The sequence below is a fragment of the Ictidomys tridecemlineatus genome, chromosome 7 (assembly GCF_052094955.1).
Source record: "Ictidomys tridecemlineatus isolate mIctTri1 chromosome 7, mIctTri1.hap1, whole genome shotgun sequence".
Classification (NCBI taxonomy): Eukaryota; Metazoa; Chordata; class Mammalia; order Rodentia; family Sciuridae; genus Ictidomys; species Ictidomys tridecemlineatus.
This window is the reverse complement of record NC_135483.1, coordinates 14,977,746-14,993,185: the sequence shown is the minus strand read 5'-3', so window position 1 is coordinate 14,993,185 and position 15,440 is coordinate 14,977,746. Positions and strand designations below refer to the sequence as shown.

At 51.7% G+C, this 15,440-nt stretch overlaps 1 long non-coding RNA gene across 2 annotated transcripts; it reads right to left on the bottom strand.

Moving 5' to 3' along the window:
* Positions 1 to 209: 209 nt before the first annotated feature.
* On the bottom strand, positions 210 to 9,162 carry LOC144365413 (uncharacterized). 2 transcript variants are annotated; one of them, XR_013423820.1, is made up of 4 exons: positions 9,044 to 9,162; positions 8,070 to 8,292; positions 6,578 to 7,166; positions 210 to 2,370 (listed from the first exon to the last, which is right to left on the bottom strand). It is a non-coding gene; the product is annotated as an uncharacterized LOC144365413 (long non-coding RNA). The 2 variants fall into 2 exon arrangements; XR_013423819.1 differs by lacking the exon at positions 210 to 2,370 and having other exon boundaries at positions 5,274 to 7,166.
* Positions 9,163 to 15,440: the final 6,278 nt, after the last annotated feature.

Here is a 15,440-nt window from a genome sequence, read left to right as displayed (position 1 = left end):
CGAGTCCCCTGGGGGAACAGCATTCCAGGTGATGGAACAGCAAGTGCGAATGTCCTGGGGCAGGAAGGACCTGATGTGGGAGGACCCGCAAAGGCTGTGTGAGCCCTAAATAGACAAGCTGTGAAACTTCCTAGAACAGTTCCTGGAACACGTTGGCTATCACTACGATTGGTGTCATTTTGTCTTCACGATGACAAGGACCACTCCCATTTGGTTTACTATTATGTCATTCAGTTTTATTTTAACAGTCAGAATTAGTGAGGTGCAATTTCCCTATCCTAAAATCAACCCTCGTTGACTGTACAGGTGGGTACGGTTTGAGAAACGGGGCCTGCCTGCAAGTCCCACCATCATCACCCTATTGGACGCCTCCACCACCTCAGAGATTCTCCGCTGCCCTCTGTGGCCACCTCCTTCCCCGGGCAGAGTACCTGGCACTCACCCCATCTCTGTCTCTGGAGTTTGGGAGCCCCGTGTGCAAGAGCGCTTCCTACCTTCTTCACTGTCGGGCATGCTGCTTTCTAGATCCACCCAGCTACTGATCTTGCTCTTTTCGAATCTCGAGCAGGGTCCAATGTGTGGCTGAACCACCTACTGTTTATACCTCATCTTTAGACAGACACCTGGAGATTGCCGCCAAGCTGCCACAAACACTTTAGTGCGTGCTGGGTGAGGCCGCAGGTCTTCATTTTCTTGGGTTAAGACCCAGGAGTCACAGTGCTGGGTCACATGTTTAGCTTGATTAGAAACAACAGGATGGTTTTCCAGAGTGGGGGCACCGCTGCATCCCCACTGTGTCCCCACAGGGAGTGATGCAGTTGCTGGTATTCACGGACACTTGGTATTGTCAGATCAACTTGTTCATCTCCAGCCAAACCTCCAAACATGGGATTCTGTGTCAGAGATTCAATCAACTGTGGATGGAAAGTAATTGGCAAAAAATGCATTGGTAGCAAACATGCACAGACCGTTTTGGGTCGTCCTTATTCCCTGAACAGATACAGAATCGCAACAGTCTACATGGCTTTTCTGTTATACTAGGTGTCATGAGTGATCTGGACATGACTTCAAGTGCACAGGGGGCTGTGCATCAGTTATGTGCAATACTATGCTATACTTGGGAGGCTGACGCAGGAGGATCACAAGTTTGGGGCCAGTGTCAGCAATTTAGCAAGACCCTGTCCCTATCCAAAAATAAAAAGGGCTGAGGATATGGCTCAGTAGTAAAGAGCCTCTGGTTCAATCCCCAGGACCCCAAACATAAAGAGACAACAAAACAAAACAAAACACAGTGTTTACTGGTTCTCACTAAATTGCCCAGGCTGGCCTCATATTTTGATTCTCCTGCCTTAGCCTCCCAAGTAGGTGGGATTACAGAGGGTGGACTGCCATACGAGGCTCTACTGAGTCATTTTGAAGACATTAATGGAGCTAAATAATCAGCATTTGATGTTCTGCATAAGAGACAGGAGCATCTGCAGATGTGGAGATCCACGGGGGCTCGGGTGGTCCTAGAACCATCCCCGGTGGACACTGATCCTAACATGGATTGACTGGCATTCAGCCTTTCCAGTGGACACCCGGGGCATCTCATTGGGTCTGATTCAAGACTAATGAGGCTGAGCATGCTTCCAACCCTTATTTGCCATCCATGTCTCTTCTCTGGTGAACTAATTCCTCCAGGATTTTGCCTATTTTAAATTGGAAATTTGTTTTCTTATTGAATTGTAGTTTTTTTGTTTTTTTTTTAATATATCCCAGATGCAAGTTTTTCAGTCCAGCATACATTTTGCAAAGAGATCCTCCAGTCTGGGCTTGCCTTTTCACAGTCTCAAAGAGAGTCTTTTGAAGAGGTGAAGTTCTATAATTTCATATAAAAGCCCAGCTTATCAAAATCTTCTTTTACGGTTCACATATCTTTTATTCTAAGAAACTTCGCCTAACCCAAGGTGACAAAATTGTATTCTATATTCATTTTATTCTGAGAGTTTCACAGTTGGAGCTTTTACATCTAGATTGGTGATCCCATTTTGGGTCATTCTTTTTAGGTGACATGTGACTTAGGGCCAAGGCTCGGCTCTGAGATTGGCTCATACCGTTTGCTGAAAGATCTGCCTTAGGAATCGCAAGGCTTTGCCCAGCGTTCTGTGCGGGGCAGAATTTCCAGTCCCGTGGAGTGTTGCCAGAGGAGGGTGAGGATTCAGATTGTGGAAGTCCTCGAGTGGGGAATGGGACTCCAAGGGGCCTGCCTCAGTGGCCCTCTGGGTGATGAAGTCACCGGCCCCAGGTCAGCAGGCAGGCCAGCCGGGGAGGTGCCTGCCCGGGCGTTCCTCTTGGTGTTCTCAGAGATTTGTACTGCTCTTGCGTAAGCTGCAGATTAGGAAAGCATTAGGTAAGGAGAGTGGCCCGAGCGGATTACACACCAGCCTGGCGCGGGGCCAGGAATGCGGCCCGCAGGGAAGGCCTTGCCCAGGGAGCCCAAGAGAGCTCGCGCCAGGGCAGGGACGGCTTCCCCTCTCCTCCTGCAGCCAGAGCAGAGGTTCTGCTGGGTCTGGCTGGGCTCCGCGCTGGAGAAGCAGGGTTAGGGTTAGGGTTAGGGTTAGACCCTGAGATACTGCACATGGGGCAGTGGGTCTCGGGGCGTCTGGGTAGCTTTCGTGGAGGACGGGGCATGAGATGCCCGTTCTGAAGGATAGAAGCCTGCAGGTTTCCGGGGTGGGGGTGTGGATCCTGGAGGGTGGGACAACCTCAGTGGAAGTCCCATGATGGAGCCGTAATGACAGCGAATCCAGTGGTGGCTGTGTCAGCCCCCACTCTCTTTTTCGCTTTGGTCCTGGGGATTGAACCCAGAGATGCCCTCCACTGACCTGCATGCCCAGCCCTTTCAGCTGTGTCCTTGTGAGACGGGGTCATGCTCAGTTACCCAGGCTGGCCTTGAACTTGAGATCATCCTGCCTCAGCCTCCCCGGGGGCTGGGGTGACAGGTGTCCGCCACTGCATCTGGCTGAACCTCACTGTGTTTATGGCTTCGTCCGCCCCCCTGGGGTGCTGCTACCTGTCTGCCTTGTGGGGTTCTCAGAGCTGTCTGGAGGCCAAGGGAAACAATGCCCCAGAGCATGGGGCAGCTGTTGTGCCCACGTACAAACGGGGCTTGGTCCCCTGGGGAGGAAGCTGGCGCCTCTGGGAGCTTTCTCACCTGCCAACGGCACACTGGCTTCTGCTTTGCCTCTGAGGACAGCGGACTCATTCCCTTTTCTACAAGAGAGGTGGCTGCTGTCCACCTGGGGGAGCGTAAACTCCAGTGCTCCAGGCCAAATCAAAAAATGCCCACTCTCACTCAATTCAGCAAACCTCGAGGCCCTGGGCCAGGCACAGGGTGTGGCTGCACTAGGGCCCAGCATAACCTAGCCCTAAACCTCTGCTGCTGTAACAGCAAAGTTGGACACTGAGTGTTGTTTGTTACTGCAGCATAACCTAGCCCATCCTGACTAACGTGCCCTTAAACAGCTCACCAGAGCATGGAGGAAAGTGCTGGAAAATAAATGAATGGTGTTCTGTGGGAACATAGAGGAAGGAAGCAGGGAGCAGAGATTAACCCCACAGAGATCTCTTCTACTGTTTACTCCTTCCAATGAATATGGTAGAAATCATCTTCACATAACAACTGAGAGATGTTAAATTCCAGGTCATTCAGTTTGTCCTGAAGGGGTCTGCTGTTTCAGTTTAGGTTTTCCTGATACCCACACCTGGACTTAGAAATTTTATTAACGGTAGCTAACATTTTGGTAGCACTTTCTATGTGCTAGGACAGTGTTCTAAAAGCTGTGAATCAACCCCCTGAACTCTTACATCAAACCTTCGAGGTGGGTGTGATATTATCCCCAGTTTACATTACGGGGAAACTGAGGCCACTGACTTGCCCCAGGTCACCCAGGTGGCATCTGAAGCCTGGAAGTCTGGGGCCACTGCTCTAGAAGCCGGGTTCCCTCATGCTCCCGAGGCAGCAGGTGAGCCCTGAACTGCCCGGCGGCAGCTCTGCTGGGGCCAGCTCTCCAGCAGCCCTGGTCAGCCATTGTGTTTCAGTGGCCACCTGTCAGCCCACAGCTCCTCACTGTCCCTTCAACCTTCCTGGATGTCTTGTGGGCACCCCAAATTCCAGCCCCCCGTCGGTCAGCCTCTTCCCCAAGCCCCAGGGGATCTCCTGCAGGAAGCGTGTCCCGAGGCACTGGTGCCTCTGCCTTTGCCTCTTCCTGTTGCTGATCCCCCTTCTAGAACATTCTTCTCTGGCTGGTGAATGGCCACTGTTCGCCAAGACTGAGGCCAAGAGCAGCTTTAGGCACGAGAGCCCCAAATCTGGAAGCAACACAGATGCCATCGACTGGTATCGTGGACCTGAAACGTCCCCCAAGGACCTGTATGTGCAAGGTGGCCCCCAGACTGGCGCTGTTGGGAGGCGGGGGACTGTAGGTGGGCGGGGGCCTGGTAGAAGGACCGTAGGCCCCCGGATGTGCCTGGAAGGGTATATTGGGACTCCAGCTCCTCCCTCTTGCTTTGCTTCCCACGAGGCTAGCAGCTTTGCTCCGCCACGTGCCCCTGCCTCGATGTTCTGTCCTGCCACAGGCCACAGTGACACTAAAATATCTGAAACCCAGACCAGGAGGCCTCGACTGTCAAGCCTCGGTGAACCCCCACTGGTCCACAGGGCCTGGGGGGCCTTGGCACCCAGCCTGCTCTGGCGTGAGGTTCTTATAGTCACTGCATCCCCTCCCCATCCTGCACCTTGGGATGTGCCCCAAGCCCAGGGACAGAGGGCCCTGCTTGTCTTTCTCAGTGATATTCCCCCAGTGCCCAGCACAGAGCTGGTCAGGCAATAAAATCACAAAAAATTCCTTTTATACAATAGACTTTTGAACCCCTGGAATAAACAGATTGTTAGTTGGTTGCTGAAAATATTAAATGAAATGGAGGGCAGCCCACGTGAGGATCATTTCCCCCAATACTTTTAACCTTAAATGATAGGGTGGGGAAGCCCAAGAGAGGCCAAATCTCTGATACGTTCAAATCCTGGTGGGTACATTTTTCGGGGAAGGTTATCAACATTTTGGAGGGTGCTCTGTGGCATTTTATTAAAAAAAAAAAAACCCACAATATTTTTTAGAACAGTTTTAGGTTTCCAGGAAAATTGCTAAGATAACAGAGAAAACTCCCCTCCTCTCTGCTGTAATTAATGAACCAATATCAATATAGCAATATCAACTAACGCCCGTAAACTGTTTAGATTTGCTTAGTTTTTATGTAACATGCTTTTCTTGTCCCAGGATCCCACATTACATCGTCCCCTCCAGCTGTACCTGACTGTGCGGGTTTCTCAGACTCTCCTTGTTTCTGAGGCCCTTGGTAGTTTGCAGAGGTACTGGAAAGTATTTTTTTTTTTTACCCTGTCTTTTCTTTTGATACTGGGGATTGAACTCAGGGGCAGTCCACCACTGAGCCACATCCCCAGCCCTGTTTGGTATTTTATTTAGGTCTCACAGAGTTGCTTAGTGCCTCATGGTTGCTGAGGCTGGCTTTGAACTTGCCATCCACCTGTCTCAGCCTCCCGAGCAGCTGGGATCATAGGCGTGCATCACCGTGCCCGCCTACACTATCTTTTAACTGGGATTTATTCAACGTCTTTCTCACGGTTGACCAGCGCTGTGGGTTTGGGAGGAAGACCATAGAGGTCAAGAGCGGCACTTGTTTTTCAGATCTGAATTCTACCTGTGACTTTAGATGAGAATGTGTCATGGTTGACATTCTATGGTGATGAGGTTACCTTCCTTCTAAGGGGAAAGAGGGCTTGATCCTCAAATGGGCAATGACAAAACAGAACGAAATCACAAGAATGTTTTCTGTCTGCAACTGCATCCTCTCCCACACCCAAACCAACAATACTGCAATGTCTGGGTATTGGTAGTACTTTCTAGGTGAATTAAACTGACTCAGAGGGAGCCAGGAAGCTGTTGCATAGACAGCTCATTCTGGATCAACCCCTTCCTGCTGTCATGTTTTCTTTCTGGGCAAATCGTCTAAGGATCAGAAGGTGGGGAAATGATTCTGTTCTTAAGGGTCTGCCCAACACTTACACATTTTTAAAGTCCTTGCTATAATCTCGGAGCCATACGTGGGCCGTAAAGATGACGGAGACCGGGTTCTACGTTGCAAGAGTCAGGGGTTTGGAGAGAGAATGAGTGAGAGCTGTCACAGGTCACGGGTCTGGGAGAGTTGGGCATGTCCTGGAATTCTGCACACCCGTGGAGGGGAGGTCATCATTTGGGCTGGCATGAAGCCTGCCAGTCAAATGTAGCTGGACAGTACAGGATGCCAACAGAGTGAGCCTGTTAACAAGCGGGACAGGCTCCGCCTGTAAGGGGACAATCAACGCAGGATTTAACAGGGGCCACCTTTCCCAGATACCACTGGTTTTGAGTGAGTGAGAGGTGACTTTTCCCTTCCAGGTCTGCCTGGGTGATGATACTCAGGCTCAGCTGGGGGAGGTGGCCCAGCTTAATCAGAGGCTGTGACACGGTTTACCTACCCTAATCCTTAAGTCCTTGGCTCTTTTCCAACATCGCTCATGTCAAACTCACCCCTCGGTGAGGGCAGGACCGTGCTGGGCCAAGCACTCCAGGTCTCCAGCCAGTAGGTCCGGGTTTGGTTTCGTATTAATGAAAATCGCCTCCATTTGGATGATGGACACAGAACGCCAGTTCCTGTACTTTCTGTATTTGGTCTCACCCAATCTTCAGCGGAGCACGAGACAATGATGGTGCTGATGAGAGTTATTAATTACTGAGCAGTTATTATGTGCCAGGTGGTACAAAGGGCTTGGCACGGAACTCAAGTTCTACATTAATCCTGTGTGCACACAAGTCTTCAGCACAGAACTGGGTTGATTTTGACCTCTGTGTGTACCCACATAACCACCACCTAGGATAAGCTGTAGGATGGTTCTCCCAGGCTGTCTCGGGGCCGAGCCTCCTCGTGACAATCCCCGTCAGCCAAGGAAGCCTCTCTTCTGTCATCACTGTGGATACGTCCTGTGGCTCATTTAAAAAAAAAAAAAAAATCTTGGAGTTGGTGGAGCACTTGCCTAGCAGGTGAGTCACTGGGTTCGATCTTCAGCACTACATAAAACAAACAAACAAACAAATGAATGCTTAAAGACAGGTATAGTGTTCATCTGCAACTTAAACAAAAATTAAGTATCTTATTTTAGAATTAAAGTGAAATTCACATTCATAAAAACCAGCCCCTCTGCAGTGGCCTGCCGTGTTCTACAGAGCTCGGGAACCTCACCTCTGTCTGCAAAACATTTTCGTCACCCTGCGAGGAAACCCCGAACCCATTCGGCACTTAGCTTGTTTTTGAACGTCTCGAAAGTGAATCACGCAGGGCGTGCCCTCCCGGGTCTGAGCGTCACCCGTGTGGTGTGTGTGGTGCCAGTGTTACCCTGGTTTTACAGATGAGGAAACTAAGGCCAGAGTGGTGGAGTGACCCGTCCAGGATGGCTCAGCGGGCCGCCGGCGGGGCCTGGAGCCCTGTTTCAGGAGGGTGCACCCCGTTTCCAGGGAAAGAGTGAGCTCCAGGGAATGAGGCCTCAAGCTGAGCGTCGCTGGCCAGGATTTCAGTGCAGCCTTCAGCCTGCAGCCCACGCCGGTGGCCGCCGCCTGTTTTCCCACTGGCCAGCTGAGCGCCGTGGGGCCTCTACGTAGGGCCTCAGTCCTCAGCCTCACTAAAGCCTTCTGCGCCTTGTCTGGGCGGAGGGGCTTGACTGAGAGCCCCCGTGAGCCTTCTAGCACCGTCACGAGGTTTTGGTTGGCCTTATGACACCGAGGTCCTTTAGGAATGTGGTCGGAGCTGGGTTGGCCCTGGAGAGAGCTGGCCCTACGTGGGGTGGCCAGTGGGGGCCCAGCCCTCCCTGTTCTCTCTGGTGTCTGTAGAGCTTTAGTGTTTCCTGTGCTTGACCCCATCCAGGGTCGCCAGGACAGCCACCTAACGTCCAGGGTCTCTGAGTCAAGGGAGCGCACCTTCTGAAACACCCCGTCCCAGCCTGGGGACCCGGTCATGCATCCTCCGATGAAGCCTTCCACGGGATGCTCTGCTGTCACTTGGGAAGTTCACCTTCTGAGATGGGAGGAGAGAAGCAGGTCGGGGGACTGGGGATGAGAGGCGGGTGCCTTGTGAAAGGGTGCCCTTATTCTCCGGTGACAGCATCTTTTCATCTCTGAAGTTGACCTCGTAGCTTTGCCCCTATGAATGAGCGTGAGGAGAGGTCACGTGGTGGACCGTCAGAGTTCGCCACTGTCACTTAGGTCCTTGTCGGGCACCGGGTTCCTGGAGTGGGTGCATGCTCCTCCCCTCCTGGGTCTCTGTATGCACCCCGGGAAGAGTGGACTTGGGTGTGGCGTCCCCCAGGATGGAGTCTTCCCCTCCAGCCTGCTTGGATCCCAACCCTTCCCTTTCCAAGTAATTTCTCAGGGGCAACAGAGGTGGAATGTTCCAGAATGCTCTGCAGGCCAGAGGTGGCTTGCCAGAGCGGTTGCCTGGATTACAGCCTCTTCCCCGATCAGCAAATCATGTGAAACAAAGTACCATCCGCTGTGAACCCTGAATGTGGGGAAAACGCTGACACCCGGGGCCGTGTCCCTAACGCTGACGTTTCTCATGGATAGCGAATTCCTGAGTGCGGGCGGCCGGCCAAGACCGGGAACTCATTAGCTGGGGATCATCAGGCGGGACTGGGATGCGGAGGCAGCTGGGGGACAGGACAGGGGCGACCTGCCTCTGATGGCGGTCACCAGGTAGCCCAGGCTGTTTCTAAAATACGAGGGGGTCAGGGGCCCCTTTCAGCTCCCGGACAGCTCCCACCTGCCCTGGGAGCCCCCTCCCCACCATCCGGCAATGACAGCCTGGGTGCTGACCCAGCAAAAGCACTGTGGACCGGGTCCAGCTGGGACCTGACCCTTATTTGGATGGATCTGGGAAAAATGGTCACGAATACCGTCCACTCTGTGCCCCTGCTGGCTCCTGGACCCGTTCCCTCCTTAGGCCCCAGGAGGACGCTGTCTGCAGCCCTCGGGCTCCAGCTGTCTTCCTGCTTCCTGAGACTTCGACCTCTGAGCACCGAGGAAATGAGTGAGGCCCATCACTTCCTGTTTAGAGGCCCCTCCCCCTCCCCCTCCCCTCCCCCGCAAGGTCGCCAGCTTTCTCTTTCCCTCCTTCCTCTTCTCTGTGGCATTTCCTGGTTTTCCCAAACAGAAAGAGTCACGTCCATCTCGGTTCCCATAACACTTAGAAGCCACCCGATCTGTGACTTAAGCTGACTTTATGAACCGTGATTTTTTTCTCTTCTGCATGCACGGAGGAGGAGGAGAGGTGGTGAATATTTCCTTCTCTCTTTTGGCTTCGAGCTAAGAGCCCAATTTGCGGGTCCCTTGATGAAGTGATCCGTGCGAGTTTTTTGAATTAACTTTGTTCCTGGCTTCATCTCTCTCTTTTATTTTTTGGTGATACTAGGAGCCAAACCCAGGGACTTGAGAATGCCAAGATGTATCTAGCACGGAGCCCCTGATCCTTCAGGGTCTTGCTAAGTTCTGAGGCTGGCCTCAAACTTGTGATCCTCCTGCCTCAGGCTCCTGAGTGGCTGGGATGACAGGCGTGCTCCATTGCATCTGGCCCTGATTTAATTTTGGATTCGGCCTCTTTGGGTATGGTGCTGGGACTGAACCCAGAGCCTCACACCTGCTAGACAAATGCTCTACCACGGAGCTACATCCTCAATTCATGTTCAGCCTTCTTTTCCTCCGTTTCTTCATTTACATATGGTATCCTCGTGGTATTTATCTATGTGACCAACCTCAATTTTTTGCATTATCAATTTTAATGAAGTATAATTTATACAAATTAAATCCATCCATTTTAAGTTTTCAGTTTGTTGAACTTGACCACTGACTATACATGTAATCACTACCATATGATGATAGGGAACACATTTCTACCACCCTAAAATTCCCTTGTCTCTTTTCCAAGTGAGTGTGCCACCCACTCTGGTCCTGGGTAACATGGATCTGCTTTCAGCCACCACAGATTTATCTGCTCGTTTCTTCAGTTTCCTATAAATAGGACCACGTGGCATTGGCTGCATTCACTTGGCATAGTGTCTTGGAGATGTGTGCGTGCTTTGTGTACACCAGCAACGGTTCCTTTTTATGGCCGTGTAGTATTCCACTGTCGGTAATTTGTTTCTCCAGTCACCTGTTGATGACTCCTTAGCTATTTCTAGTTCTAGACTATTTTGAATGAGTAAGGTCAGGTTTCAGAAGCAAGGACAGAGCGTGAAGTGGGTGTTGGGCAAACAACAAGCTCATTCACCATTCACAAAATTCACCATTAAAAGCTTCACATGGGGCCTGGCATTCAAGGCTGCTAGACTCGCCTGGTTGGTAGGAAGGGAGTGTGGGGAGAGGCTGATCAACAGGTACCAAGCTGTAGTTAGATAGGAGAAAGAATTCTGCAGTGCTATTGCTCAGTAGTTAAAGATAGTACTGTCTATTTCAAAAAAGCTAAAAGAAAGGATCCTGAATGTTTTCACCACCAGGAATTGATGAATGCTTGAAGCTGGGCTCAGGGGTGCACACGCCTATAGCCCCAGCGACTCGGGGGACTGAGGCAGGAGGACCTCAATTTCAAGACTAGCCTGAGCAGCTTCGTGAGACCCTGTCTCAAAATAAAAAATTTAAGGAGGCCCAGGGGTGTGACTCGGTAGTAGAGCAGCCCTGCATTCAAGCAAAGAAGAAAGGAAAAGAAAGTTTGGGCATTGCACAGCGTGTACACGTATTCAAACACGCCACAGAGTGCCCATAAGTATGCACAGTTGGTGTATCAGTTAAAATTTTTAAAATTAAAAAAGAAAGAAAAGAAAAAAAAGGTGTCGTTGGGTTGATTTTAGCAGCTCCCTGCCTGGGACCCAGAGTTGGACTGTGAATCAGAGAAGTAGGAGTCTCAGTTCCAGCCCTGGGCGTCTGCATCACCTGATCTTTAATAAGCCACTGAAATTTCTAACCTCAGCTCCCCGGCTCTGTGGAACGGGACGGAATCTTTCTAAATTATCACAGTGTCTCCGTGACACTGTGAGCACTTGGCAAAACACGCAGCATCCGTCCCAACGGGTGGCCACGGAGCCCTTGAAGACGGCACTGACCCTTCAAGTCTTGGGTTTCCTTTGCCTCCTTTCTGTGGTCCCCAGGGGCCGAGGAGGCCGAAGTGGCTCAGGGGGAATTGAGATGGTGTCCACCTCCTGCCCGTGCCTCAGCTTCTCTCCTGCAGAGCCATCGGCCAAACGCAGGGATTCTCCCGTGTCCCCCCACTTGCCGGGGCACCAGAGCAGTCGCTGGAACTCTGAGTTTACCCCCCGGATGTTCACCTGGCCACCCCCAGGACGGTGTCACAGGTTAGTGTCACAGGTTAGTGGGGCTCTTTACTGGTCTTTTCCTCCGTCACTCATGAGTCAAAGTTGTCCACGTTCACTCAGCCTTAGGCTTCTACCCCAGTCAGCACGACCCCCGACTCTGCCTCCTTTCTGTTCTTAGCCCCATTTTCTCCCTTTCTTCTTGTGACCCTTTAGAGCACCCCGATGTTCCCCGTCTTGGTATTATCACTCGCTCTAACTGGCTTTGGCTTGTCACCGTAGTTCCTCTTCTTTTCTCTTGTTCTTGACTCATTCACCCAAAGCTCTCCATGTGGCTTGGTTCCCCATGACTTATACAGATTCAGTGACCCCCCAGAACAAGCTCTCCGGGTGTGGACGGTCTTTCCTTTCTGGTGTTTTTCGGGGTTTCCGCATCCGCCCTGACATTCCTGATGGCCTCCAGGGCACCTCTTGCTCATTTCCCGTCCTTTAGTTATTCTTGTCTTCTTCAACTGTCAGCCCCTCTTCCAACTAACGTGTGTGTGAGTGTGTGTGTGTGAGTGTGTGTGAGTGTGTGGCCACTTTTCTGGCCGCACCCTGCTTCTCTCCTTGATGTCCACTCCACTGGCCAGTTCATTCTGCTTCTCCTTGTTGATGATTGCCAGATCCATATTTCCAGCTCGGATCTCTTTCCTCCCAACGTGGAAGTTGAACCACGGGGAGGTCTAGCAATGTGCCCACGTTGTACCCATTAAGGGGATGAATGTGATTGACAGCTGTTAGTTCCCTGCAGGGGGGAAGGTGCACCAAGGGCTGACATGAATCGAGAGCTCACTCTGTGCCCAGAAGTCATTGTCCTGGGCCTCAGTGTCATCTCATTTAATCCTTTGTTATCTCATTCATTTCCATGATATAGGTCAGGAGAGGGAGGCCCAGAGAGGTGACATAAATTGCCCTTGGTTACACAGCTGGTCAGTACTGCAGCTGGTCTTTAAGTCCAGGCTTTCTGATAACAAAGTTGGGACACTCTCTTCTTCGTTGTGTTATTTTTCTCTCTTTAAAAAATCCACTCTCAAACAGTTGGCCTTTAAATGCAGTCAGTCCAGACCCTGTTACGGTTCGTGCCCTGTTTTGGATAAGGCCTGCTGGGAAGAGCTGCAGCCTGGGCCCGTGATGTGGCAGCAGGCACGGACGCTGTCTCGAATTAGCCTGGCTCAGCAGTTGCAGGCTTGGGTGCTAGCAGCCCTATAATGTCATGCAGTGTCAACCCTGAAATACCTCGGGCTGGCTCCAGGGGGATCCAGGGCTAGCAGGACACTGAGAAAGCCCTGGAAGAAAATCGGCCATCTACGGTTGTCCCCCGTGGTAAGCTGGGAGGTGCGTGGTTCTGGAGTTGCCCGCTTGGTAACAGCTGCAGGGGAAGGGAGGAAGGGGTTAATTTCTGGTGGGGCTGCTTTGCAAGAAGGCATGTGCTTTGGTTATTAAAGCCTGTCCAGGGTGGGAGGAAATAAATGGGCCCTTCCAAGAGTCCAGTGAGCAGTAGAAAGAGTTTCCTCTTGACCAAGTGCAGGTGGGGGCTGAGGACTGCCCACAGAGGGAGATGGGGCAGGCGCCAGGCCCGTGGGTCCTGCCTGCCGCCTTCTCCTGCCCGTTGGGTGGGATTCCCTGCTCCGTTAGCACCTTATCTTTGTTTAAGAAAGAACCTGTACTGAAGGCCGCAAGTTCAAAGGGAATCTGTCTCCAAGGCTTCTAGGCTTCCTTCCTTTGTAAACATGGCTGCTTCCTCCGGCCTTATCCTGAAGAGCTCTTCTGCTCGGTCTTGTCTTCATGAAGCTTCTGAATTGTCTAATGAAATGGCCCTTACTTATTCTTTCTCATTTGATGGTCACTGTCACAGACCATGTTGTAAAAAACATCACAACACACCAGATGAAAGCCCAGCTTCCTCCCACCAAAGCAATTTTGTTGCAAAAATTTGACCTTCTAAAATTACAGTTTCATCTCGCGAAGAAAGTTTTCTGGATGGGGCATAAATACAACTTTAAGCATGAAAAACGACTAGGACCTGGGGACATAGCTCAGTTGGTAGAGTGCTTGCCTCACACGTGCAAGGCCCTGGGTTCAATCCCCAGCACCACAAAACCAAACCAACCAACCAAACAACAACAACAACAAAACCCCACAACTAGTCAGTGACACACGCCTGTGATCCCAGGGGCTCAGGAGCTGAGGCTGGAGGATCATAAGTTCAAAGGTAGCTTCAAGAAAAGCAAGGCGCTAAACAACCCAGTGAGACCCTGTCTCTTAATACAATACAGAATAGGGCTGGGGATGTGGCTCAGTGGTCGAGTGCCGCTGAGTTCAAGACCCAGTGAAAAAGCAAGCAAGCAGACAAACAAATAGAAAACAATTACTGGCACACAACTCACAAGTCACAAAAGAAAAAAAAATGACAGATTCGGCTTCATTGAAAACTTACGTTTTTGGAAAACACTGTTAAGAAGCTGGACGTGGTGGCGCATGTCTGTGATTGCAGTTACTGGGGAAGCTACTGGCAGGAGGGTCACGATTTCAAGGATGGCCATCTTAGCAAGACCCCACCTCACACACACACACACACACACACACACACACACACACACACAGACCCCCCAAAACAACAACAACAAACAAAAAACTGGAGGAAAATTTGAGAAATAACCTGATTTAAAAATGCTCGAAAGATACAATCCAAAGAAGACATATGAATGGCCAATAGTTATGTGAAAAGATGCTCAGCATTCGTAGTAATCAGGAAAACAGAAATCCAAACAGCAACGGAACACCCACATTCCCACTGGAAACAACCGCGATGGGAAAGACTGATAAGGGCCACTGTTGCCGAGAACGTGGAGCCACTGCAACTCACACACACCGCTGGTGGGAATCCACAGCCCCTGAGTCTCCTTCTCAGAGCAGTTGGCCAGCTGTGTGGTCCCACATGTCACGTACCGCACTGGAGCCTGTCCCATGTTTGTACAAAGGCCACGGTGATGAACACACGGACGGTGTGAACGTGTGGCGAGGTGGAAGGGGACCATCTGCAGAGCTTGTGGCTTTGTTCAGACTCGGCAGCCCTCTGCACCCTCCCCTGCAAGGCTCTGCTTAGCCTTTGCTCCTGCTGGAGACCAGGAGCCACCAGAAGCCCCCTCAGCCCTGCGGCTCCAGCCCTGGCCTCGCGGTGGGGCGTGCTCATGATCCATCACTGTGCGGCCACCGAAGCCGAGGAGCTGCTATGCAGGTTTTCCTCCTGTCCCTTCAGCCGGGGGGAGGGAGGCCCAGGAGGAGAACCCTGTGAGTAACCCCACGGATGCAGAGTGTTCCGGCCCTTGGGGTTGGAAGGTGTGCAGTGACGAGCCACGCGGGTGGTATTTAGCAGGACTGGATCCTCTTTGTTCCAGGGCTGCCTCCCCCTAGCAGCCTCCCTGAGTGAGGGAAGAGTTCGTGGGAGGACGGGGAGGGAGGAGGAGCCCTCAGGAGGAAGTCCCTTTACCCCGTTCTCTGTAGCTCCTATCAGACACTTGGCTCTCCAAAGGCACAGCATCCCCTCGGAGGCCAGCGCCCTGTCGTCACGAGAGCAACACAGGCCTTGCCTGGCTCCACCCGGGTGCTCTGCTGGCCCCTCCGAGGCTTCTTTCTGGGGTGATCTGCACAGAGATCTCTGAGGTGGGAGCTGTTTTAATCTCCGCTTACAGATGTGGACGCCGAGGGCAGGTAACTTTCGAAGGCCAAGCTGAGTATGCAGAAGGCCTGGAATTTGAGCTCGGGCCACGGGACTCGGAAGCCTGTGCATTAACACCTGGACAGTGCTGTCCCAGTCTCGCCACCTCAATCCACGTCAATCACTTGGCACATTTTTTTTTTTTTTCTGATAACCTCCTGGAAAAGGTGTTATGTGAATCCAGAGGTGCAGTGATTCCCTGGAGAGGGAACAAGAAGCCTCTACGTGATG